The sequence below is a fragment of the Podarcis bocagei genome (genome assembly GCF_964188305.1).
Source record: "Podarcis bocagei genome assembly, chromosome: 15".
NCBI classification, from domain to species: domain Eukaryota; kingdom Metazoa; phylum Chordata; class Lepidosauria; order Squamata; family Lacertidae; genus Podarcis; species Podarcis bocagei.
The window spans coordinates 36,721,863-36,748,858 of NC_138141.1; positions in this window are offsets into that span (position 1 = coordinate 36,721,863).

Sequence of the window (26,996 nt, forward strand, 5' to 3'; positions counted from 1 at the left end):
AAAATAGTTAGCTAGAGCCTTAAGAAATGGTGGTTCCTTTAAATCTGTTACTGCAACACTGGTTTTTAATTAAACCATTCATTTAAAAGCCACATCCTATCAAAAATCCAGAGTCATGAAGCACACTCTGTAACACTTTTATGGGAAGCTCAGATTGATCTAGACATCACAAACTTCATAGGCGCCAAGACCAGGAAGCAGACTGTATTTTAAATGCTGCATTCACATTTTAACTATAGGAGCTGTTTTTAGTAAATTGGTTTTATTCCTTTTATCTTGCTGTAGCTTTTATTTCCTTGTGAACCACCTTGCTTATTCCTTTTTGAAATGAACAGTGCTATGTAAATTATTTTAATAACTAAGAAAGGAAGTACTGTATACCCAAATACCGCATTTTTCCGTGTATAAGACCATATCTGTGTCTTATACACAGATAGTGCATATGGGGGGATTTCTTTATTTGGAGACCTAAAAAACAGGGGTCGTGTTATACACGGAGAAATACGGTAATCCATTTTTATCTATCTACTCACCAGAAAAATCAGTACCTTATTATATGAGTACAGTGGTACCTCGGGTTAAGAACTTAATTTGTTCTGGAGGTCCTGAAACTGTTCTTAACCTGAGGTACCACTTTAGCTAATGGGGCCTCCTGCTGCCGCCACGCCATTTCTGTTCTCATCCTGAAGCAAAGTTCTTAACCCGAGGAACTATTTCTGGGTTAGCGGAGTCTGTAACCTGAAGAGTCTGTAACCTGAGGTACCACTGTACTGCATTAGGCAACATTGTTATTAAGATGGAGCAAGCTTGTTTTCTCCTACTCTGGATGGTAGGACTTGGACCAATGGCTTCAAGTTACAAGAAAGGAGATTCCCACTAAACATCAGGGAAAACTTTCTGACAGTAAGAGCTGTTTGACAGTGGAGCAGTCTTCCTTCTGAGGTTGTGGACTCTCCTTCCTTGGAGGTCTTTAAGCAGAGGTTGGATGGCCATCTGTCATGGATGCTCTAGCTGAGATTCCTGCATTGCAAGCGGGTTGGGCTAGATGACCCCGGGGTCCCTTCCAACTCTACAATTCCATGATTCTATTTTCAATACATTCACAGATTTGTAGGATTTTATTTGCAGTTCAAAATGTATCAGAAAAATAATACCCTGTTCTTATAAGACATTTTTGTACAGTGGTATCTTGGTTTACAACCATATCCCGTTCCGGAGGTCTGACTGTAAACCAGAATAGGTTGTAGCCCAAGGCACACTTTCACCATGGGGCTCAAAAAAAAATGGGTTGTAATAATTAAAAAAAGGGACATGCCCTTCCAGGTTTGACGTGTAATCCAAAACGGTTGTAAACCAAGGTACCACTGTATGTGGGTTCAGGATTGAACTCTTGCTCAAGTGCAATGCATTAAAATAACATGTTATGTTATCTAATATTTGCATTTACATGCACCCTCTCTCCTAATATAGAAATTTTTGTACACATTTATTGGCTGCGGTAACACATTGGTTTGGCTTAGCATTAAGTTCAAAATGTGCCGATACCTTAATTGTGACTCAAAAGCAAGGAAAATCCCAGCACCGGTTTTTACACGCTAAGGTAAGTATTCCTAATAGAAGCTTTGCAGGGATTAGAGAGGGATCATGTTAGAGATCTGAGGATTCTAAAAACTGCTTACTCAAAAGAGAGAAAATGTTACTGTCAACTTAAACATTTCTAACAGGCCTTACTAGAAAGCAATAGTAGCTTTTTCTTCACTTCTGGAAGACAGCTCTTTAAAAGCAATCATGTTAGCTGCGCAACACACGTTAAAATGACAGAGCTTGTGATGGTTGGCAGGAAAGAAAGAACAGAGGATGGATCTAATATTCTTTTCTCCATCCATATTTATTCCACCTTTTAAATATGTATGTACACTTTTATTCAGATCATTAATACATCAACTACAAAAATTCCAACTAATTTCTAAATTATTTTTAATAGGATTCCAAGTATGTAAGTATAAGAAATAACAACATGTGCAAAATGGAAAACAAGCTCAAATATATTCCCAAAACAGGATGGTTATAAGATAATAGATAAATCACAATAAAAACAGTTTACCTGGTACATGGCATCTAGCAAATTCAGTAAAGTAGCCTGCAGTGGTCTCTCCACCCTACCACCCAAAATGTACATATTCTTTATTCCACCTTTAAGGAAATGGTACATATGCAAAATCCAGCCTTCTATGCTAACCCCCCCCCCCCCAGATTTCCAACTGGATTTTTTTTTAAAAAAAATTATTTATGGTTTTCAATTTTATACGTTTCAATAATTTTGCAATCATTTTAACATTTTGAAACTCAACTTCCTTCTTCCCTCTTTCTGTGGTTCATATATATATATATATATATTCTGCATATTCCAAATTAACTTAACGTACTCATTTATCCATCTACTTTAAATAAACTCTTATAAAACTGCAGGTTATTACAATAATCCTGCCAATGTTCTTATCTGTTTACAGTTTGTTTGTAAATATTCAATAAACCATTTCCATTATTTTATAAAAAGTTTGTTATTTTTTTTCCCCCGGTAAGTTTCCCCATTTGTGCATATTCCATAAGTTTTTGTATCCATTCTTCTTTCACTGGGACTTCTTCTTCCTTCCATTTTTGGGCAAGTAACATTCTTGCCGCTGTAATTTCCAATTGGAATTAAACCAAGGTAAAACCAACCTGTTGATATAAAATCCCAGAACAATTATGGAGCAAAACTGTTCTGTTCTACTCATCCCCATTTCTAACAGACATTTGATCAGAGCTCGCTGCAGGATAGGGAAAAGGACTGTGTGCTCTAAAGGCAGAAAAGTTGCTGTGAAAGATCCCCACCACTCTGAAATATCATAGCTATATTCATCCTAAAATACCTTTATTCACACTAATGATATCTCCATCCCCACACAATGGGAGGTGTTATCTCACTGCCTAGAATAGACAGCTTATTTTTCAAAAATTGTGTTAGATGTGAATTCCAGTTCTGGAGAAGGTTAGCAGTGGAGAAAGGACAATGTCCGAGGGGCGGAGGCAGAAATACATTTCCTGCTATATTGTGGCAATAAAAATGGTCAACCAAGTGTGTGGCAGCTTTGAAAAATCCAGGGCTGCCTCAATCCAATAAGGGAGAGGTCTGGATGTGCCTGGTAGGCCATCTCAATAGTTATGTCTGCTGCCTGCAGAATCCCATTTATCAAGTGGTTTGATTTAGCCGCCTGATAGCTGGGAAACCATGATGTCCCCTAAAGCAGAAGTACTTCTGCCTGGTGTTGGTGGGAAGTGACACTTTTTCCCTGGATCGTGTCCAATAAATTAATGGTGGCTGTAGAGTCCCTGAGAGGAAAAAGCAACAGTGTCTAGAAAGGTCCAGCTGCTACAGAGTGAATAGACTCTTAAGGGGCAGAAAATCCATATCCTCCCTAATTCTAAATTGAAAGAGATCAATACCAGCTTTCAACCAAAGAGTGAGAGCTTGAGGGGAGGAGGAGAAATGGGAAATTGTTTACTTCTTCTCTCTAGCAAGAATGACAGGGATAGATGATCCGCAGTAGCTAAGTTTTCAGCACAGTTTATGCAAGGAGTGGCCAATGTGGTGCCCTCCGGATGTTTTTGGACTACAACATCCATTACCCTGCCTGGGGCTGATGGGAGTTGTAGCCCATCAGCATCCGGAGGGGCAGAGATTGCCCATCTCTGGTGGCAAATGCTGAAAGGGTAAGAGTATCTTTCCTGGGAAGGAATAGGGTAAAGGAGGAAGTTGTTGGAATCCGTCTGTCTTGAAGTGACAAGCCTGCGCAGTGTGTATGGAGGTCCTGGGCTGTCCAGATGACAAGACTCTCAGCCTCGCTGATGTGGTCCAAAGGAAAGCAGAGCAATACCAGCTTGGCTGCAGGAGTTGCCAGAAGGAAGCATACAAGGTGCCATCAAACTGCCTTAGGGACTCCAGTCTGGATTTGTGTAGAGTTTACTCATTATCCATTTCTGTTCTTGAATATATCCTGCAAGATAGTGGAGGTTTAGGATTCAGATTAAAAAAATTATTATTATTTTAGGGTTTTTTGTTTTTTTATTCAAAATTAAAACAAGACATATTATCCAAAAATATATCATCCTTGTTTCCCCCCCCCATTTTTCCTCCCTCCCCCTCCCACACAAAACTCCCCTGCCCCCACCCGCCGACTTCCCTCAGTTCCAGTCTTTGGTTTCTTTGAGACTGCTGTTTTCTGCATGTTACAAAGTTGTATAGATCCTCAAACTATTTAGCTGATTATTATCAATAGAAAGTTTGTGAGTGTCTATTCAAAACCTGCCAAGGAGTCCAGTTCGCTTTGTTGTGTCTTCAGATACTTTGAAAAGGGTTCCCATTCATCCTTAAAGTCACAGTTATCCTTGTCCCGTAGCTTATATGTCAGTTTTGCCAGTTCTGCATAGTCCGTCAATTTTTCTTGCCATGATTCTTTAGTTGGGGTTTCTTCAGTCTTCCATCCTTGTGCTACCATAACTCTCGCGGCTGTTGTCGCATACATGAAGATGTTTTTCAGCTTTTTTTGGCAGGTCAGATTTCCTTCTCCTAGATGAGCTCCCTTCCCAGGTTGATGTGCTCCACCTTATTTCCCTCTACAGCACGTTCAGAAACCGCCTTCTTGACCATTGGACCTGCTATTGGTCTCGCCACACAATCTGTCCCTAACTCACTCAGCTTTGAGTTCCATCACCTACCCTCACCTGGTTTAGCTGGCCATTCAAAGCCCTAAATGGCCTCGGTCCAGTATACCTGAAGGAGCGTCTCCATCCCCATCATTCAGCCCGGACACTGAGATCCAGCACCGAGGGCCTTCTGGCGGTTCCCTCATTGCGAGAAGTAAGGTTACAGGGAACCAGGCAGAGGGCCTTCAAAGAGAACAACAACTACCAGACTTTTAGAAGACATCTGAAGGCAGCCCTGTTTAGGGAAGTTTTTAATGTTTGAAGCTGTACTGTTTTTAATATTCAGTTGGAAGCCACCCAGGGTGGCTGGGGAAACCCAGTCAGATGGGCGGGGTATAAATAATAAATTATTATTATTATTATTATTATTATTATTATTATTCTTGGGGTGTGGCTGCTGTTGCATGCTGACAGCTTCTAGTAGCCAAGGGTGAGAGCTGAGTGCAGGGTGAGGATCAAAAGTGCCCTGAGAATGGAAAGCCTTCTACTCCTTCCTCTTCCTCCCTATAGCACACAGTGATGAAGTCAAGAAATTCAGTATTCAAGAGATCTTCTCTTGCACAACCAACTCCATTCATCTCCTTCCTATGCACAGGGGAAAAGAAGCTCCTTCCGTAGTGTAATAAGGCAAATGGCCTCATCACAGAGAACAGGATGGGAAAGAGGGCTCTTCTTATCTTCTTATGGATCCCTCGGAGCCCCACTTGCCAAGGAACCATCAGAAATGCCCTTTAGCTCCCAATTGTTCCAGGTGTGCCTTTACCTGCCCCACACCTGACATCATGTATGGCATTGGGTGTGAATGGCATGGTGGAAATGACATAACTGGGCTCACAGGCAGGTTTTTTTCTTTTTAGCAGGAACCTGGGGGAACTAAGCTCCCTTACCCTTTAAAAATTAAATTATTATTGTTGTTGTTTGGGGGTGGGTGGGACTGGAACAATGTCTGAGCCAAAAAAACCACCTGTATCTGCAATCAATAAAGTTGTGGCCATTTCTAATCCAGATGATTGTCTGCTTGAGTTTATTTACCAAACCTCTCCATTCTGAAGGAAATCAGCCCTGAGTGCTCACTGGAAGGACAGATCCTGAAGCTAAAGCTCCAATACTTTGGCCCCCTCATGAGAAGAGAAGACTCCATGGAAAAGACCCTGATGTTGGGAAAGATGGAGGGTACAAGGAGAAGGGGACGACAGAGGACGAGATGGTTGGACAGTGTTCTCGAAGCTACCAGCATGAGTTTGACCAAACTGTGGGAGGCAGTGAAAGACAGGAGTGCCTGGCGTGCTCTGGTCCATGGGGTCATGAAGAGTCAGACCTGACTAAACAACTAAACAACAACAACAACATTTAGCCACTGAGATGGGGTGTGTTTGTAGCATTGCAACTGTGTCTGCAATAAACAAGCAAGCAAGCAAACTTTGTGATGAGTTTCCCCACCTTTTTCCAGAAAAAAGCACTGCTCACAGGCTATTATTATTATTATTATTAACTGAATTTATATACCGTCCTATACCCGGACCCCCTCCGCCCTGTGACCCCCTCAAACATTATTTAATTGCATGATGGGGTTCCCCCACTACACCACCTTGGGAGAAATATTAAGGTCCTGTAATAGGGTCTATAACTACATGAGAAATGTAAATAATGGAAGGATGGTAGCAGAAAATGAACCAGTTCCAATCTCATACAGCAAATGGGCTTCTTATGGCCCTGGCCATAAACCTGGATTAAAGCCACAATTCCTTTTTAATGTCTCACAGATTGATGGTGACAACGGGAAAGATGGGGGTCAGAATTGTACAAGTTGCAGATACTGAAATAACAGTGCTTGTTGCAACTCATACTAATTCCTCTGTTGGATCCTCAGTTAAAAGGGGCAGTTATCTAAGTATTCTATCCCAAAAAGATTCAAGATGTACTAGCTCCCAGTTGACCTACAAAAAGGAGAAGATTAAGCATTAAAACTGGATTTTTCTTTCTTTCATCCTGCCCAAATGCTAAAGACCCTTTGGGGATGGGAAATGCTAGCATCAGCCAAAATTCAGATTAAAAAAAATTATTTTAATTGCTCCGAATAAATGCCTCCACATATTATTGAATGTAAAGAAATCAATGGCTTAGATCCAAAGTTCTTCCTGGCTCAGCTTTCTTCAGGGGAGTGACCGATTTTCATCTCCCCATTTCTGCAGTACATTGCGAACTGCCAAAAATGGGATTCAGAGGGTTCATCCAGAGTGACTTGCTGGGGGCTCAGAGACTGAAGATGGAGTGATTGATTGATTGACTTCCTCGTATGCTTCTTTTCCACAATGAGCCGTGCCCAAAGCAATTTACAGCAAACATTCAAAACATCGAAATGCAGAGCATTTGAAATACAGATATCCAAAACGCAGAAAATGTCACTAAATTAAAAAAAGCGTTGAAAAACGATGATTTGGCAACCATAAGAATCAATGCAATATTTCAAAGGCAAGCAAGCAAACAAACAAACAAACAAAAAACAATCTAGGCTTAGATGCATAGCAAAACAAGAGTTAATCAGCAATAAAGTTTATGGTACTGGTGTTGCTGCACTCCAAACAACCTGGCTGAAATACAGTTCAGAGGGGAGGGGTAGATGACACAGAGATGGCTCCCATGTCTTTACTCCAGAAGAGGCTGACAGCAGCAAAAAAGCAGGGGGGGGGGCAATGATGGATAGTCTATTTCCCAGCCTTCTGGAAGTACCAACTGCTAGTGCAGGTCTCTTGCTGATGTTGTTCATCTTTTGAATCCAAGTTGTATTATTCATTCCCCACTTCACCTCTCTTTTCTGCATATATCCTGTGCATAAAGCTCTAATTGACAATGGTTGTAGAAAAAACCAGTATTTACAACTGGGTGTTTGCTTTCCCCCCTCTAAAGCCATCCTTTATAGAACTGGCTAACCTCTTCAACCTTTCTTCTTTCACTGTCAATTTCATAGCAGATAGCAGCTGTTGCAATAAAAAACTTATTGCAGCTCAAAACCACAACAAACTTGTTTCTTACAAGGATGATATATTGGAAAATAAATCTTGGGACATGATTAAAAACAAAAGGTTCTATTTTTTATATAAAATAAAAGCATTTGCCAATGAACAGTGAACAGCAGAAAGTTTTTGGATTCTTGAAAAAGTTTGATCTCCAGCACAGGTTTGGACTCCAGAAGAGCGGGTTGGGAAATGAATGAGAGTGCAGCAATAAGGATATGTTCATACTGGGGATGTCAGAAAATTCTGACAAAAACAGAAATGGAAGTTGTTAGCGCTCACTTATTCAGCTCATGTCCAGAATGGAAATCAATCCAGCAAATGTGACTGGTATTAGCTGTTGCTTTCAGTTCACAAGAGAAACATAACTGATAACATTGCCCCCCCCCCCGTATTTGCATTGAAATGAAAGAGGTATAACAATGCTACCTGAAATTATGCTAGTTATGTATTTTTGTTACTGTGGACAGTGAGCTGAATCAGGTAGGCTTTGCAATGATGGATTTATGAATAAGCTAAACAAGCTGTAGCTTAGGGCCTCAGTCTCTTGGGGGCCCCCAAAAAATTAAAGGAAAAAAAACTGGATGTACATTTCCAAAATATAAGATAAAAAAACCAAATCCATTAAAACCTACATACAGAAACAGTGTTTTGTGTTGTGTAGGCTCCTATGATGTAAGTAACGGGCCCCGCCTGCTAGCCAACTCCCAAAAATATCACCTATAAAGGGCCCCATTACCTTCAATAGCTTAGGGCACGGGTGTCAAACACAAGGCCCGCGGGCCGAATCCGGCCCGCCAGACCTCCTCATGTGGCCCGCGTAGCCGCCGTTCTCGCCCGTCCAGTGCACCATCGCCTGGTTGTGCGCCGCGTCGCCTTTCAGCACGAAGGAGGTGGTGAGCAGAGAGGCCGCCTCCGGAGGTCCCCCACCGGCGTGACCCCGCAGGCCGGCCGCCTCGTCCCACGGGCTGCCGCGTCTCTGGCAGGGGGGGGAGGCTTCGCAAGGCTAAAGAGGAAGCCAGGGCAGCGAGCGCGATCCATCCCGTTCGCTGCTCTGGCTTCCTCTTTAGACTTGCGCGCCTCTCCAGGGGGGGGGGGAGGCTTCGCAAGGCTAAAGAGGAAGCCAGGGCAGCGAGCGCGATCCATCCCGTTCGCTGCCTTGGCTTCCTCTTTAGCCTTGCGCGCCTGGGGGGGGGAGGAGGAGGCTTCGCAAGGCTAAAGAGGAAGCCAGGGCAGGGAACGCGATCCATCCCGTTTGCTGCCCTGGCTTCCTCTTTAGACTTGCGCGCCTCTCCAGCGGGGGGGGGAGGGGGGAGGAGGCTTCGCAAGGCTAAAGAGGGAGCCAGGGCAGGGAACGCGATCCATCCCGTTCGCTGCTCTGGCTTCCTCTTTAGACTTGCGCGCCTCTCCGGGGGGGGGGGGGAGGCTTCGCAAGGCTAAAGAGGGAGCCAGGGCAGGGAACGCGATCCATCCCGTTCGCTGCTAATGAGGAAGCCAGGGCAGCGAGCGCGATCCATCCCACTGCCTTGGCTTCCTCTTTAGCCTTGCGTGCCTCTCCAGCCGCAAGAGATCTACCAGAGGTAGATCTTAACCCTTGCCTCACCTGGGAGCTTCTCTGGGCAGGAATTCCCTTAGCTTAAGTGGGGTGGGGGAAGTGTGGCAGGTAGGGGGGTACCTGCCTAGACACTGAAGCCACATGTCTCTCAGATGAAAATTGGGAGTGGGCATTGTGTGAAGTGGTCTGATGGTGGGCATTGTGTGAAGTGCTCGGATGGTGTGGGCATTGTATGAAGTGCTCTGATAGTGTTTCCTACTTGGCAGGGGGTTGGACTTGATGACACTTGTGGTCTATTCCAACTCTATGATTCTATGATTCTAAGTGGCTGTGGATCTCCTGCTGCAGAACTGTAGGACTGTATAGAGTTGGGAGGGCAACCCGAGGGTCATCTAGCCCAGCCCCCTCACAATGTAGGAATCACAGCTAAAGAACGCCAGACAGATGGTCCCCCAACCGCTGCTTAAAAGCCTCCAGTGGTGGAGACCCCAAACACCTTCCGAGATCATAGAATTGCAGGGTTGGAAGGGAACCCCAGGAGTCATCTAGTCCAGCCCCGGTGGACAGCGGGCGCAATCCATCCCGTTGCGCAAGACTAAAGATGCTGCGCAAGGCTAAAGAGGAAGCCAGAGCAGTGAGTGGGATGGATCGCACTCACTGCCTTGTCTTCTTTAGCCGCGCTGGAGAGGTTTAGCTCCTGGCTGGAGAGGTTGCGCGGCTATGGATCCCGTGCGCTGTCTTGGCTTCTTTGCTCTTTGGGGCTGGTGGGGGAACCCGGGCTTCCCCCGCAGCCCCGAGAAGCTCTGGGAGAAGCAGACAGGCTGCACGCAGCCTGTCCGTTGCTCTTTGGGGCTGGGGGGGAGGGATAATATTTTTTTCCTTGATTTTCCCCTGTAAAAACTAGGTGCGTCCTGTGGTCCGGTGCGTCCAATAGAGCGAAAAATACGGTAAAAGCCCATCAACTTCAGGGGTCTCAGCCTGCTCAAATATTTTAGGCCGATACAACCGGCCCTTTGAGGGTGACCAAACTGCTGGTGCGGCCCCCGATGAATTTGAGTTTGACACCCCTGGCTTAGGGCCTCATCAAACCTAAATCCAGCCCTGAGGCTCTGGGGGAAGGTGAACTGTGGTGGAATGAAAACCATGCTGCGTGTGACAGGAACAAATTCTGTATACAACACTAATGTCTCACATCAAATGTAAGACTCTATAACCTGAATAAAGAGATGATGCATGTACTTTTGTAAACCAAGAAAATCTTTAATACATATATTTTTAAAGGAAAATGATTCCTTTTTACATTCCTGGTGAGCACTAAGTTGCCATAGTAGTAGTTCTTTCCCATCCACTATAGATGGGGGAGAAGGTCATTTTTTCTTCTCATTTCAATCTGAAACTGCCTAATTCACACTTCTTGAACCAGTATGCAAACCCAAACACAGCCATCCTTAAAAATTCAGACTTCTCCGAATTTTGTGATGAAGTTCTGCAAACAATGTTTACAAAAATGCATAAATTAGGGGAAACGGTACATAAAATGCATGCAATGATCTCTGCTGATCAATTTTACACAACTTTGTCTTATGTCAGTTTCCTTTTCATAGTGATGTTTTCAGTGGCATCACTCTATTTACTTTGAATGTCGTAATTATGACTTTAGGAGGATTTTGTTCTTTGTTAAGGCCATCCTGAGGTCTTCACAAAGGGTGTTAGGGCATAAACAAAATAAACCAGGCAAGTTTGATTCCTGACATAATGTTATTCTGCTGCTGTGGACAACTTTCAAAAACCCACCTTCTGTCCAATTCTAGCTGATTTGCTTCCCATTTGGAGTGTGTTGGGGGAAGCTTATTGACAGCTGAAACACACATATTACAGCACAAACTGGGCTGCATGTAATAAGATACCCCATAAGCCATCAAGAAACAAACGCAGGTAGGTGAAATGTCAATAAAAAACGAATAAAACAGATCAAAAGAACAGCTGGCTGATATAACTGCAACATTTACCGTTGCCATTACAGTCAACTTACGAGGCCAAAGGCCTTTATGAATAAAATATATGTTTCCCATGCCAGGAGCTGTTAGGGCCTGAGCAGCATCCTGAGCAGCTGCCAGGGATGGAGAACCTGTAGTCCTCCAGGTCCTGTTTAATTATAACACTCAGCATCCCTGACTATCAGTGACTGGGATGGGTGGGAGTTGGATTCCAATAATATCTGGACCAGGCATAGCCAAACTCAGCCCTCCAGATGTTTTGGGACTACAACTCCCATGATCCCTGGCTAGCAGGACCAGTGGTCAGAGATTATGGGAATTGTATTCCCAAAACACCTGGAGGGCCGAGTTTGCCTATGCCCAATCTGGAGGGTTACAGGCTCCCCATGCCCAGCATAGGTTTTTCAGTAGTAAGCTCAGCCAGGCCCTGTAGACGCTGCTCAGCCAGGCAGGCCATTGGATCCCTCTGCAAATTGGTGTTTCCTGTCCTAGCTACAACTTGTTTGAGTGTCATGGGCTCCCTGGGCTTTGGTATGTTTCTGTAGTCCTTGGTTCCAGGGGAATTCTAAAGCACATACATGTATGCTGAAGATCCTAGATTCATTTCTCAGCATCTCAGCATCTTCAGGTAGGACCGGGACCTATTTGAAACCCTGGAGAGTCACTTTAAATCAGTGTAGACAACACTTAGCTAAGTAGGCTAATTCAGTATGAATCAGCTTCCTAATGTTCCTTTCATTTCACAGCCCTGCTTTCTCATTTGCCGTTTAGTTTTGACTTATTTTTTGGTCCTCAGTTCTGGTTTGTCCTATGGCTCCTAGCTTATCAATAGGAAAAGTGCTGTTGACTCAGGTCCTACTTGTGAGCTTCTCATGGGCATCTAGTTGGCCATTATGAGAACATGGTACTGGACTGGATGAGTCTTTGGGCTGATCAAGCAGGGCTCTTACTGCATTCTCAATCTGTTCCTGCCAGTGGGAGGAAAATAATCAGAAATGGTGCCATACTTTTTTAAAAAAATGAATCTATCCTAAGCTGACTGTTATAGCCACTGTAAACACTTCAACCTCATCAACTGATTGCTCTGTTCATTTGAAGTTTTACCTACCTGTGCTTATGTATTGATTGTTATCTTGTATTTTACCGTTAGCCACCATGTGCACCATCTGATAAAAAGCTATTACATTTCACAAGTAAATAAATGTAATCCCACTGCTATTTCCAAACTTCAGTGAATATGGTTAACTTGGGTACATGCAAGTTTCACTGTTCCATAGTAGAATGGCAGGGGTGGTTGATGGGGTGAAAGTCAAGAAGACCAACTTTAAATAGATCCACAGCCCATCACAGGTCAAGCCAGCTAATTCTAGTTTTGTCCCCATCCCTTTCCCTGCTGCATTCTAAGGACAACACTGAGATGGAGGAGGAGGAAGAAGCCAACAGCTAGGGCCATGCCTGAAAGTAAAAAGACAGGAAGGTAGGGGCTGGCTGATGGCAGATTGAGATGAGTGCCCCATTCACTTGAATGGACCAGCCACCATTAGCCAACTGCAAACAGGAGATGCTTGGCTGGACTGCTTTTCTCAACAACTTCTTAGGGAAATCAGGGGAGTCAGGACCATGGGCAACTCCCAATGGGCCGCGTTGGCTGGGGTCATCCTTCCTATTGTAGCTGGTGGGGGCTGGCTGGGGGCAGACTGAAGTTATTGGAGCAGGGCCCCATTCATACTAATGGACCAACCCCAATCTGTAAAGCAAGACTGTTCTAGTCAGTGGATCCCAAACCACCAGATTTTAGTTCAAAACCACAGCATGAGAATGATAGGAACTGTTGGTTCATTCTTAAGAAGTTTGTTACTGCTACTTCCCAAAGTGTTACTTCTGCTGTTAAAAAGAGTCTGACAACATTATCCATTCAAAGGCAATTACCACTTCCATTAGGGAAGTGCCGTATTGCATATGTCTTCATCAGAAGTCCCAATCTTGTCTTAATACTCCTCCCCCACACCAGTCACTATTTTTTCATAATGAATTTATCTAAGATAATAAAGTGAATGCTGCAAACTGCATTTTCCCTAGACAGTCCTAATTGCAAGGGGGAAAAGATAGATGCTTTGCAAGATTAATATGGCAGGATAAAATATAGAACATAAAAGGGAGGAAAAAAGTACAAAGAATGCTAAACGCAAGAAATGGAAAGTAGCCAAAAATCAATCCATTCCCTCTAATATGGATAACTCTATCACTAATTTAGAATAAAATTAATTAGGCAGATGCTGGGTTGTCACTTCCTTTACCCTGGTAGTAATTTATATGTTGGAGGCACAAATCAATGAACAGTGTGGGGCTTTATCATTGTTGGCAAAGAAGTGAGAAGTTTGTGTTCCACCACCTCCTTTGGAATTGCTTTGGAGCCACCAGGCTTCATTAGGTTGTTCATGTGAGACAGTATTGGGAGAACTGTGGCATCCCCGAGGTTGCAGAATGACAACTTCCAATAGCCCAAGACATCATGGCTAATGGTCAGGGATGGAGGGAGCTGTAGTCAACATCTAGGTGTCTGTAGGTTCCCCATCCTGGAATGTTGAGGTGGCATATTCAACTGAATTTTGTTTAGAGCAGACCTTCTGAAACCAATGAACATGACAAGGTTAGGTTAATTAATTTTAAGTGGTCATCTAATTCAACCCCCTGCAGTGCTGGTCTGTTCCAGTTAAAACATAGAGGCATTTTTCAAACACCAGAAAGAGCTTTCTGACAACAAGAGCTGTTGGACAGTGGAACAGTCTGCCACAAGAAGTCGTGGACTTTCCTTGCTTGGAGGTTTTTATGCAGAGGTTGGATGGCCATCTGTCATGTATGATCTAGTTGAGTCTTCTATGTTGAAGGGGATTGGACTAGATGACACTTGGGGTCCCTAACAACTCTACAATTCTATGATTCTGTCATTCAAAGCAACATTGATTGCAGCAGGTCGATAACACTTCACATTGCTCTGAAAGAAAACACCAGACACAAAAACATAAAACCATCCTTGTGGAATCTCTGTCTGGTATATATTAAACTTTATCCCGAACAGATTATAGTAAATCAGAAATGCATTACTGTAATGCTTTTTCCTGGCTTTTTTCTTTCTTTCAAAGAAAGGGAAAGCCATAGCAACCTTACTAAAGAGGTTTCTCAGTGGCTCATTAAGAGTGACATTTGCTGAGACAAACTTAATTCTAATGGCTAGAATGGATTGGAATTGGGACGAGCGTCACCACCTCCCTTTTTAGTACACTATCAGTTCAAATGTCTCTACAGCTCCTGCAGAAGTTTACTCCATAACCTGTGTCTCGTTCCTTTATTTCTGCCCTCCTAATGGAATTTACCTTTGCAACAGTGTTTCCTGACCTTAAGTTGGGGGGTGGGGGACCTTTTTTCAGCCCAAAGACTACATTATGCTGCCACACAATACCCATTCCACATTTGTAAGAACTCAGTCATTTAGTGTGGCAGCACCTACACTTTGGAACTCCCTGCCTATTGATCTCAAGCAGGTATCTTCACAGATGCTTGGGGACATGGGTGGCGCTGTGGGTTAAACCATAGAGCCTAGGACTTGCCGATCAGAAGGTCGGCGGTTCGAATCCCCACAACGGTGTGAGCTCCCGTCGCTCGGTCCCTGCTCCTGCCCACCTAACAGTTCGAAAGCATGTCAAAGTGCAAATAGATAAATAGGTACCGCTCCGGCGGGAAGGTAAATGGCGTTTCCGTGCGCTGCTCTGGTTCGCCAGAAGCGGCTTAGTCATGTTGGCCACATGACCTGGAAGCTGTACTCTGACTCCCTCGTCCAATAAAGCGAGCTGAGCACTGCAACCCCAGAGTCAGTCACGACTGGACCTAATGGTCAGGGGTCCCTTTACCTTTACTTTACCCAGATGCTTAGAAAAGCTGGTGAGAATTTTCATCTGTTTTAGCATTTAAACTTTTTGTATGTTTTAAAGTATTGCGATTTCCCCCTTGAATTTCTTGTTTTTATTGGGGGTTTTTAAAAAACACAGACACGTACTTCGTTTTTGTTTTTACAATCAAGCAGTGTGTACATTTTATGAAGCAAGTCAATTCCCTTCCAGACCACCTTCAAAGAACCACATGCCAGTGCTGGGCAAGATCAGAGATTAAAGCAGGCTGAGCCACAAATGCAATGTTTGTGCAGTAGGCTCTCTCATCTTTTTCCTCCACTCACACAGCAAGAGGTACTGTGTTTACTTGAGTCTAATGTGCCATTGAATCTAATGCACACCTCAATTTTCAGAACCTTGAAACCAAAAGAAGTATTTGCTGGGAAATGTTAATGTGTCATCAAATCTAATGCACACCTTGATTTTCGCGACATAATTTGGGCAAAAAAGGTGAGCTTTAGATTTTGGTAAATACGGTATTATCCAAGTTCAACAATACCTCCCAGCCAGCAGGGGGCAGTGAGGGGAGAATATTAAGGGCCATATACATTTAAAATGCCTGTGGCATACTTCTCTTTTTTAATAATATTTTTAATTGAATTTCCATTTTATAATATTTAAATACATCTTTAATACACTCTTTACTTATTTGCTCATACGCCTTCCCTCTCTCCCGCCTCATGGTTTTCATAATTCATTAAATACTACTCAATTATTTTTAATAGGGAAGATCAAGCTAGTTAACAAATAAATAGCAGGATGTTTATCAGAGTTAAATAATATCAAATAAAACACAAAACATTATATAGAGAAACTTACAAATGTTGCGTTGGTCACCTAGCCATTGACAGGCCAATCCTCCATAAATTTGTCTAATCTTCTTTTAAAGCCATCCAATAAACTGGAATACACAACTCTTTCAGAAACAATTTAAGTCACGTGGTGGATTTGACATCCTGAGAGAAGTTCCAGAGATCACTCTTTTTCTCTTGGTTGCCTCCCTGTTCTGGTAACTGTGGGTTTGTTATTTAATGCACTGAAGCGGATTTATTGCTCTGACGGTCAAGAAGGCCGACATAGAAGGGAACACCTGATCTCATCTCCTGACCCATGTCAAATTAAGGATTAGTTGAGTGTTTGAGAGGGAAAGAGAGAGAGAGGGAATTAACTCTTCAATGAGATTTTAATTACTAGAAGCACAAAGTGACTGCCTTCACCAATTAAAAAGGAAGGGGGGGCAGCTTCTCAGAATTGGCTCTGTGCCAGACTACATGGTGCACGGATGCCAGAAACAGCTCTCAAGCAAACAACCCCAAATATACTGCAACCTTTGTGCTGTTTTTATGCTGATCTGGGGGTATTATGGTTCAACCTGCTGTCTAAAATGAGTTATAAATTAGGACTGTACACAGACCACTGTCAGGGTTGGAGTCAGATATAGGCCTGACAAAAACAATAAATCACCCGAGGCCAGTGCAGTCAAATATTTATTCAAGGAAGCAAACCATACCTCAGACCTAGTGGTCTCAGCAACTCTTTCTAGGAGGTCTTGCCCCTGCTGAAGGTCCCTGCCTTCTCAGTGTCCACTAGGACAGGGCAGTGGTGGAGCAAACCAATTGGGCACCTGGGGCAGCGTGCGTACCCTGTGCCCAGGGGTGGGGCCAACATAGCTGTCAACTTTTCCCTTTTCTTGCGAGGAATCCTATTCGGAATAAGGGAATTTCCCTTTAAAAAAGGAAAAAGTTGACAGCTATGGGGGCCAACCACCCATGGGGTGGGGTGAGCTGGGGCAGGACACTCCGTGGGGCCTCTGAGGAGTCTGCATGCTGCCTCCCACTCAGCAGCCCTACAGCTGAGGGGGAGGCAGCGGGTGGAGCATTGGGGGCAGCGTAGCGCCCAAGCCACTGCATCACTCCCAGGAGAGATGTGTGGCTCAGATGTGATGAAGGCTCCACGGTGAGTGCCGCCCAGCATTTTGTCACCCCCCTCAGTGGTGACACCTGGGGTGGCCCACCTCCACTGCACCCCCTTCCTCTGCCCCGGGACAGGGTCTTTCCAACACAGTCTCAGGCTGTGTCTGCGCAGAGCAGAACAGAGCTGATCCAGGGAGGCGGAGAGTGGAGAGCCAGTGTGGTGTAGCACATGCAGCTGCTGGGTGACCTTGGGCCAGTCACACTTCTTTGAAGTCTCTCAGCCTCACTCACCTCACAGAGTGTTTGTTGTGGTGGAGGAAGGGAAAGGAGAATGTTAGCCACTTTGAGACTCCTTCGGGTAGTGATAAAGCGGCAGCCTGTCTCCACTTTGCCTCTTGCCCTCCCCCTCCAGCTCCTGCTTCAGTCTCAGAGTCCAAACTGCTAATGTTTAATTAGGCTTTTGAACTAATAAAACATGTGGGATGGGGGCATCTGGCTACACCAGCTGCTGGTGGTAGGTATCTCAGAGTCTACTCAAATCCAAATGTTCATAGAGAGGAAAAAAAGGTTGGAACCAAGGGCCACTGAAGAAGTGCTCCAATAGCCACCTTCATTTGGAGATCCCCTTGTAGAGAACTTCAGAGCATTAAAGGGCCAGCCCTCTGGCCAGTCCTCCTCTTTTCCAAAGTCTCCCACCTGGTGCACTTCCTGAACCACTGGACTAGTGGTGGGAAGCATATGGTGCCCCAGGAGAATTTGCCCATGAAAGACCAGGCTCTCACTCTACAGGTCCTAGTGGTTCCTCTAGGACCTCCTGTTCATCAGCCTTAGGCACAGTGGTCTTCCTGTCTTCTGGAGTCAGCTCTGAGCCCTGTGCTTGCAGCCTCCAGCCTGTGTCCAGACCACCACACGGCTTGTGACACCAAATGCCAAGCAATTCCTGGATGATCAGGATGGCTTGACATCGGAGAAGTTCAGAATGAATTGTCTTCGCCTATTTTGTCAGCAAGCAAACAGAGCAGGGAGCCAGCTTGTTTCTTCAACCCCTTCTCCATTTGATTGCTTTGATGCTGTTGCTTGGCAACTAGAAAGGGAAAAAAAATATGTTCTGGTGTCAAGCCTACTGCATGTTATACATATGAACACCCTAGTTTGATGTGCGGCTCAGTACCCTTATTACGGTTTAATTAGACTGCCTATCAAAGCTAACCAACAAAACAAATCACTATTTGGGTTCCTGAGTGGCACAGAGGGCCGTTACATTCCCTTGTCAGAGAAGCGAGATGGGGAGAACAAAAATACACTCTCAGTTGTTCATGTGCTCCTACTACTGCTGTTCATGTGCCACGGACAGTTCTTATTTCTTATGGTACCCAGGAGTGATGTTTTTCGAGATGCTCTCATAATGAGAAACCTTTTCAGGTCTTAACATAGGAAGCCTTAGACCACTGATCCACGTTGCTCAGTACTGCCCACACTGATTGGCAGCAACCCATCGAGTTCTCACAGGGGAACCTGCAAGTAGGATATGAGCACACCAGTACTTTCCCAACCTGCAATTCCCAACACTTGGGTTTCAGAGGCATTACTGTCTGTGATTGTGGAGGCCATGGTTGTTTTGTCATTTTGTTTCAGCTCTAGTTGCAAATATACAAAAGTCCATTTTCTTTTTTACCCAGGAGAGCACTAGTGAGTATAAGGTAAAGGTAAAGGGACCCCTGACCATTAGGTCCAGTTGTGGCCGACTCTGGGGTGGTGGTGCTCATCTCGCTTTATCGGCCAAAGGAGCCGGTGTACAGCTTCCGGGTCATGTGGCCAGCATGACTAAGCCACTTCTGGCGAACCAGAGCAGCACACGGAAACGCCGTTTACCTTCCCGCCAGAGTGGTACCTATTTATCTACTTGCACTTGGACGTGCTTTCAAACTGCTAGGTTGGCAGGAGCAGGGACCGAGCAATGGGAGCTCACCCCGTCACAGGGATTCGAACTGCTGACCTTCTGATTGGCAAGTCCTAGGCTCTGTGGTTTAACCCACAGTGCCACCCGTGTCCCTTCGGCTCTAGTTACAAATATACAAAAGTCCATTTTCTTTTTTTACCTGGGAGAGCGCTAGTGAGTATGTCATTACCTAATTTCCTCAAAAGAACATGGTGCCTCAGGTCGAAACTGCTAGCAACAAAGGCATTGGCCAAGCTGCAATTCTTGGAAGAAGAAAAAACTTAAATAACCTTCCTGGTCTTTTGCAGAGATTTCCATCTCCCTCTGTCCTTATGAATGATACATAAATGCCTCTCAAGGAGGCCATTTCAGAGTAGCTAAGGCACTCAGCTGAGGGTGACTTAGGCCAAACATGTTTTGGTGACATATTTATTTTGAAATAATGATTATTCAAGTAAGCAGCATAAAGGAAATTCGGAAATGAGTGAAACATCCAAGAAATAAGTCATTTTCTTGTTCCTTTTAAGGAACAAGCTCTTTGTAGCTGCGTGTTCTCCTGCTATGTTTGCAATACACATAAATTCTCTTTCCTTTCTTTTACATCACTATGCCTCATTAAAAGGCGCTTATAATCACAAAAACCTCACTTCCAAGGCTATATCCCAACAGAATTATCTCTCTCTCTCTTTTTCTCTGGCTCGGTTCAGAAGTTATGTTCTACAGTTTGCAATGCAAGCTATGGTTTGGACATCAGGAGCATGCCAGAGCCTTGTGCGTGGTCTTCTTCACACCCATGTGCAAAGTCTAGCCATGTTGACACTATACATTTAAATACCACTTTAAAAAGGCATGGCTTCCCTCAATGAATCCTGAGAACTGTAGTTTGTTAAGGGTGCTGAAAGTTGTTCCTCTTGTAGAGCAAAATTTGCAGAGTGGCTTCTTCCCAATGGAACTCTGGTGACTGTAGCTCTAGAGAGGAATAGGGATATCCTAAGAATCCTCAGCACATTTAAGAAACTACAATTCCCAGGATTCTTTGGGAGTAGTCATGCCTATTTAAAGTGGCATAATACTGCATTAAATAAACTGCTTTTGTAAACCACTCTGAGGGTTTTTACAATCAAATGGCATAGAAAATCACTTAGTGGTGCAGCAATAAAACTGCTAGAGCTTTTGCAAAGCTTAGCAGGGTCCAGTATGGTTTCAGATTGGATGGGGTACCATGTGTTGAAATTTACTGCTTGCACGGGGTTGGACTAGATGATCCTCAGGGTCAATTCCAACTCTACATGATGCCAATTAGGAATAAGATCTGAATCCATGCAAAAATCAAAATATTTATCCAAGGTTTCTGTTTGTTGTTGTTTGAGTATTTTGTTTGTTTGTTTGTTTGTTTGTGTATTTATTTCTGTATGCATTAGTTAGCATAATGGATCAATAGTTGAAACAAGGGCACTTGAAGATCACAGTAAAAGCATAAATCATCTCTTAAGTTTTCAACCACGAACAAGAGTGTAAGGAGATTGGTTTCCTCTGCAAGGCAGCCTTCCCCATCTTGGTGCCATCCAGAGCTTCAGATCCCATCTGCCCCAGCCATCATAACCAATAGTTCAGGATGATGGGTGGTGTAGTTCAACAATATTTGGAGAGTACCATCAGCACTAGTCATCGCGGCCAGTGCTCCAGGGTGATGAGGGTTGCAGTTCAAAAATATCCCTAAGACCTTGCCTACAAATTCAGAACAATTACTTCTGAGCACATCTGAATGCATTCTGATTTAAAAAAAACAAAAACACACACACATGCAAACAAACAAAAAACAGCAACAAGAAAATCAACTCCCAGCATGGAGAAAGCTTTCATATTCAAGGAAAGAGTCCAAGCTGAGCCTTCACTCTTTCTTATAGGATCAGCAGGTACCGGAAGCTTAGTTGAAACACGTGGAGGTCCACAAGAATGGCGCATTAGGAAAGTCGCACGCAAGATGTACCTGCAACCTGCAGTCTCGATGCCTCTGAACAACAGCTGCTGAGTGAAGGCAGCAATTCTGAAAAGGAGGAGAGTTAGATGGTATCAGGAGAAGATGCAGCCAGCAGTCGTGTAGGTCTTGGCCTCTGTGTGGGTTTTGTCTCCCTAAACACAGAGATTCCCTGTGCTTTGAAAATTTGAATAGGAGTGCTACATTGATTGCATAGGAAATCTTTGGGTTTAGCGGGGAGAAAGGGTGGGGCAGTGGTAGTGGGAGGAGAACACTGCTTGGATGAGGAGAGGATGAAAGGAGACACAAGGTGTTCACATTAAGCCGAGGGATGGATGTCCCCAATTAGGTTCAGGTTCACAATGTGTATACAGACTGCTACTAAATTTGAAACCAAGGCTCTGTCTAGTAAGTAATGGAAACTAGTCCTTTCCTCAAAGACAGCCAAGCAAGGGGGCAAGAATCCCATCCCATCACAGGTTAACTTGCTGGACTTTTTGCTTCTCTGGAAGATTATATATATACTCTTGCTCTTCCATTTTCTTTTTTGCAATCTTTTGAGCAGAGACTGCTGGAATAAAGGATTATTTATGGAGCAATTTGCCAAGAAGATTGTTTCTCGGAATTAAGTTATTTTACATCCTTGACATGCTGCAAAGCATTGGAAAAAAGGAAGGGCGGGGGGAATTAGAACAATGAAAGACATTACAGCACTAGATGTATAGTAGCCAAAGATGGAATAAGTTGCTTAGCAAATCTTGGGTTTTTAGAGCTTTGAAACATCTGTACCCAAAGTTTCCCGGAAGGCATGCCAAAGTAAATTGCTATGTAGCAGAAATGTCATTCTTTGGGCTGTCTGAGTTAACAAATGCTCTGGTAAGTTGGAATAGGACAGGTGTAATGGAATAGAGTTGTAGGAAATAGGCATGGAAGCATCTGTTAATTTCAGTTTCTCATTTTCTCCGGACTTAATTTCAGTTTTCCATGTTTCTGCAACAGATTCCATATTTTTTTTTTCAAAAAAACCCCAAAAAACAAATTTGTCAACATATTAGTATGAATTTCTCCAAATAGACACTTTTTTTGTATGCTTAATACAAAAAATACATATTTTTGTTTGGGCAATTTCCCCATATCCAATGCATTTTTTGTATGTTATTTTCACTCATGTGTGCACTTATACGCACACTTCCCCCTAACATATGATTATTATTTTTGCACACATTGGTTGGTTGGAGACGTGGATCGCAAATGCTGGAGAAGTGCAAATTTCAAAGAATAGCTGTGTTTTGGTTGAATTAGGAGAGCAGAAATAAAGAGGTGAGACATAACGTACAGGATAAACTAGGGCCATTTTATTAAGTGCAGCTTAAGAACAAAAGAATGATAGAACTCAATTACTGGTACTTCTAAACATCCAAGCTGCTTAAAAGGAACGAGAGCATGGTGTCCTGTTGTAGGGGGCATCTTTACGTTGGAGGGAGAGAAACTTTCAATTGAATCGTTTGCTACTTTAAACAAAAGGTTAGTACATGAGAGATTTAAAGAAAGATATCTCACAACACCTTATCCCCTATCTGTCTAGTAGGTCACTGCAGTCTGTGGGAGAGCTTCTGCTCCAAGTCCCAAAGATAGCAGGAACCTACTGCACATAGCAGTTCGAAAGCACGTCAAAGTGCAAGTAGATAAATAGGTACCGCTCCAGTGGGAAGGTAAACGGTGTTTCCATGCGCTGCTCTGGTTCGCCAGAAGCGGCTTAGTCATGCTGGCCACATGACCCGGAAGCTGTACATTGGCTCCCTCGGCCAATAAAGCGAGATGAGCACCAGTGGCGTAGCGTGGGTTGTCAGCACCCAGGGCAAGGCAAGTAATTTGCGCCCCCTAACCCGGTAGGGGCAGAGAGCTGCGAGTGCGAGCGCGCCCCCCCCAGATGTCGCGCCCGGTGCGGCCTGCACCCCCACGCTACACCACTGATGAGCGCCACAACCCCAGAGTCAGTCACGACTGGACCTAATGGTCAGGGGTCCCTTTACCTTTACTGCACAGTAACTTGGAGCAGTGGTGTAGCATGGGGGTGGGGGGCCATGGTCCTGGATGGAAATTTCTGAGGGGGCACAACCAGGCACCCCCATAACAGGCTCCCTCATTGAGACTGGAGCCAGGGGAAAGTAAGCTGCACTCAGGCCGGACCTTCAGGTTGGGGGTGGCAGCACTCCCTTCTCATTGTGGCTGGTGAAGGGACATCCACATGCATTCTGCCCCTGGACTGGCTGAGAGGGAGGGAAGGAGGGAGGGAGGGGGAGGGTGTCACTGCCACCCACCAAAGAGGGAGGGAGGAAGAGGAAGGTGGGAAAGCACTGCCAGAGCCATGTTCATTGCCCAGAGTGCCTCACTGCAAGGACAGGAGGGCAAGATGACACAGCGGCGCTCCTGGCTTTGCATTTTTCTGCCTTATCTCTGCTCCCAGGTTGGAGCTGGTTTGCAAAGAGAGACTCCCTTGATTAGACACTGGCTGGCAAAGGGACTGACCACTGCTCAGTTCACTGGGGGGGGTGCAACACTTGCCCTGCCCTGGGCACAAGCAACCCATGCTATGCCCCTGACCTGGAGCTAGGCTTTTAGTTTGGCTGATCTTGCTCTATGGAACTGTCTGCACTTTCCAGAAGCAGCCGAAGACATTTTTGTACCAATAAGCTTTCTCAACACGATGAATAGGTCCCTGCCATGGGCGTCTACTTTGTATTGATTTTGAATTTCTCTGCTGTTATTCTCTGTGCTGTTTTTAACTGCTTTTTTATTGCATTTAGTGCATTGCCTTGAGACACGAGTGTGGAAGGTGATCGACAACAACAGCAATCTTGGTAGAGTATTAATAGGCTAAATGCTTAGCTTCCTCATTGGAAACGCAAGGAAGGTGGAGAAAAATATATTCTCCTATCACAAGATGATTAATACAGCAGTATGAAAGTTGCAAAGAAATGTCACACCGACCCAGTTACATTGCTCAATATATATAAGGGTGCTAAGAGCATTAGTAGCTGGGATTTCTGTGGCTTTAAGTGAGCCACATTTCAGCTCAGGTGGAGTAGCTTGGGTTACATATGAAACAGATTGCAATGATATGGCTCAAGTGAAAGAACATAAAAAAAAAAAAATAGCCCTATGGGTGAGTCAGACTTTCAGTTGCTGGGGCCCACATACAGACACATAATAATAGCAGATTGCTGGTGCATTTCCAAAAAGCAAAAATGTCAGCAGTTTTTAGTACCTGACTTAACACACTTAATGAAAAACAAAACTGTATTAATTGCCATGCATGATATAAAACAGGAGGATGGAAGAAAAAATAAAAAAAATCCTTCCTGTAGCACCTTAAAGACCAACTAAGTTAGTTCTTGGTATACCAAGAACTAACTTAGTTGGTCTTTAAGGTGCTACAGGAAGGATTTTTTTTATTTTGACTATGGCAGACCAACACGGCTACCCATCTGTAGGAGGATGGAAGAGCAGTATTTAATAACTGCAGTCCATGGCTATTATCAATCACTTTAACAACTGTGCTATTCTAAAAAAGATATTAGCTTCTCATTATTTACCCAGAGAAACAGATGAGGAACAGTGAAATCTCTTCCCAAGGGAAAAAGTGGGAGCTAACAAGTGTCAAGAATTAATTTTGCAACCAAAACAACGTCTATCCAGAGGGCAGTATCTGACAAGCATTGTCTGAGACTGGGAAGAGAGATGTACTCCCTTCTGGTTTTCCAGTTTGCGTTATGAAACCATACATACTACTGTAGGCCATATCCTCATGTCAATCAGGGACAAATTACAGGGTGAGATGATGTCATGCTACTATGTAGCCCATCAGCTAGGGTTCACCAAGTTGCTTACAAGACACATGGATGTGGTCCCTTCGTCTACTGCACAATAAACGACTATGGTTGGTGGGGAAGTGCCATATATGTCATAATGGACCAACCTTCACTTGAAGAATATGCAACAATCACGCTATAAATGAAAAGCCGTTAATTCAGGGGAAAGTCCTGCAAAAAAAGAAAATGTGGACATCCACTGATGGACGTATCAAGAAAGCATGCAGAAAGAAATTCTCTGAGTAGGATGCTAATGCATCACTCGGCAAAAGGAAAACAACAGATGTCAACTAATAGCTGTGTCTTGCTCCAATAACATTGACAAATTAGTCTTCTAAATAACCCTTTGTAGAAGCATCTAAGGATGCCGCACAGTTCAGCTTGACAAAAATATGGTAATTAGACAGCCATTAGCAGTGGCAAACATGTGGCACGCTTTCACCTATCATTGAATTATCAGCCAAGACCAAGAGATGAGAACAGGAGTAGGAAGTGCTTTCTTACTGCTTCTCGTAATATGTGAAATGCATGATATTGGGACTTGAAGACCATGTGGAAACCACAGAAGTGACCCAGAAGATTTGTTCAACAGCACAACACAGAGGGTTGGGTTGGGTCTATACCCCATATGGGGAAAATATTCTGTCTACGCTCACAGGAACTCACAAGTTAGTGGGGGGGGGGACAGGGAACATACCGTATTTTTCGCTCTATAAGACGCACTTTTTCCCTTCTAAAAAGTAAGGGAAAATGTGTGTGCGTCTTATGGAGCTAATGCAGGCTGCGCGGCTAAGCCCAAAGCCAGAACAGGGAGACGGAGCGCTGCGCAGCACTCCGTCTCTCTGTTCTAGCTTGGGGTTAGCTGTGCAAAGCCTCCGCAGGGCAGCGGGGTGCCTTCACCCCACAGCCCTGCGGAGGCTTCACAGGCTGTCCATGAAGCCAGAACAGCAAGAGGATATCCCAGAAGCCAGATCCCCCTTGCTGTTCTGGCTTCTGGGGTTCAGAATTTTTTTCTTCTTGTTTCCTCCCCCCCCCCCCAACCTAGGTGCGTCTTATCGTCCGGTACATCCTATACAGCGAAAAATACGGTACATTACAAACGACTCAGGATTCAAGCATCTAAAATAGATTTGGCAGACACTCCTCCATCCATACAGCAAACCCTGGTTCTCTATAAGTGTTGAAATAGATTCTTGCATAAGCTGTCCACATAAACTTGTACAAGGATGTGCCACACATATTGGATGGGAACCACCCTCAACCATTCTTGGACCAAGTAGGATTAACACAGTTGCAGATTGCCATGGGTCAGGTTGCCTGGAATGCTCATGAGCTGTCAAGAGGTGGGCGTCAGGTGGGAAGGCTGCAGAGATCTGCTTCCACAGCACATTCCTCACAGGGAACACACTGGGGAAGCAGCAACAGCAGTAGGACTGAATTCTCCATTCATCCTCAGTTGAGCAGAGGATTCAATCCTGCAGGTGGCTTCTTCCTTTAGGAAGGCAGCCCTCACTAAGACAGCCAGTTAAACTCACACTGCATACCACAAAGGTGGGCTGGGTGCCATGTCCAGAGAGAAAGACAAGGAACGGACGAGTGGTCTGGTTTTAAAAACCTCCACCCACCCCACCCACTAGCAGGAATTGCCAGATTCTGGAAACATGCCAGTCTTCTAGTTCCACCCAGGAGGTGATCTTGCCCAGACTCTTTTTCAAGCTGGATGGAAGAGTGATCTTCTGAAACAATATGAGAACAATACTGAGCACTGAGTGGTAAGATGGCCATCTTTAAACATCTAAAGGCTTTTCACATGGAAGATGAGGGCAAGTTTCTTTTCTGCTGCCCCAGTGGGTAGGACACAAACCAATGAATTTAAATTACAAGAAAGGAGATTCTGGGTTCGTCAACACTTCTGTTTGTCCCATACCTACGAAGCATGGGTCCAAGCAGTTTTCGGCTTGACCCACGCTTTCTGGGCATGTGTCCAAGTGGCTTCTCCCTTGCTCTGCTCATGTCCCTGAGAAAACCTGATCTT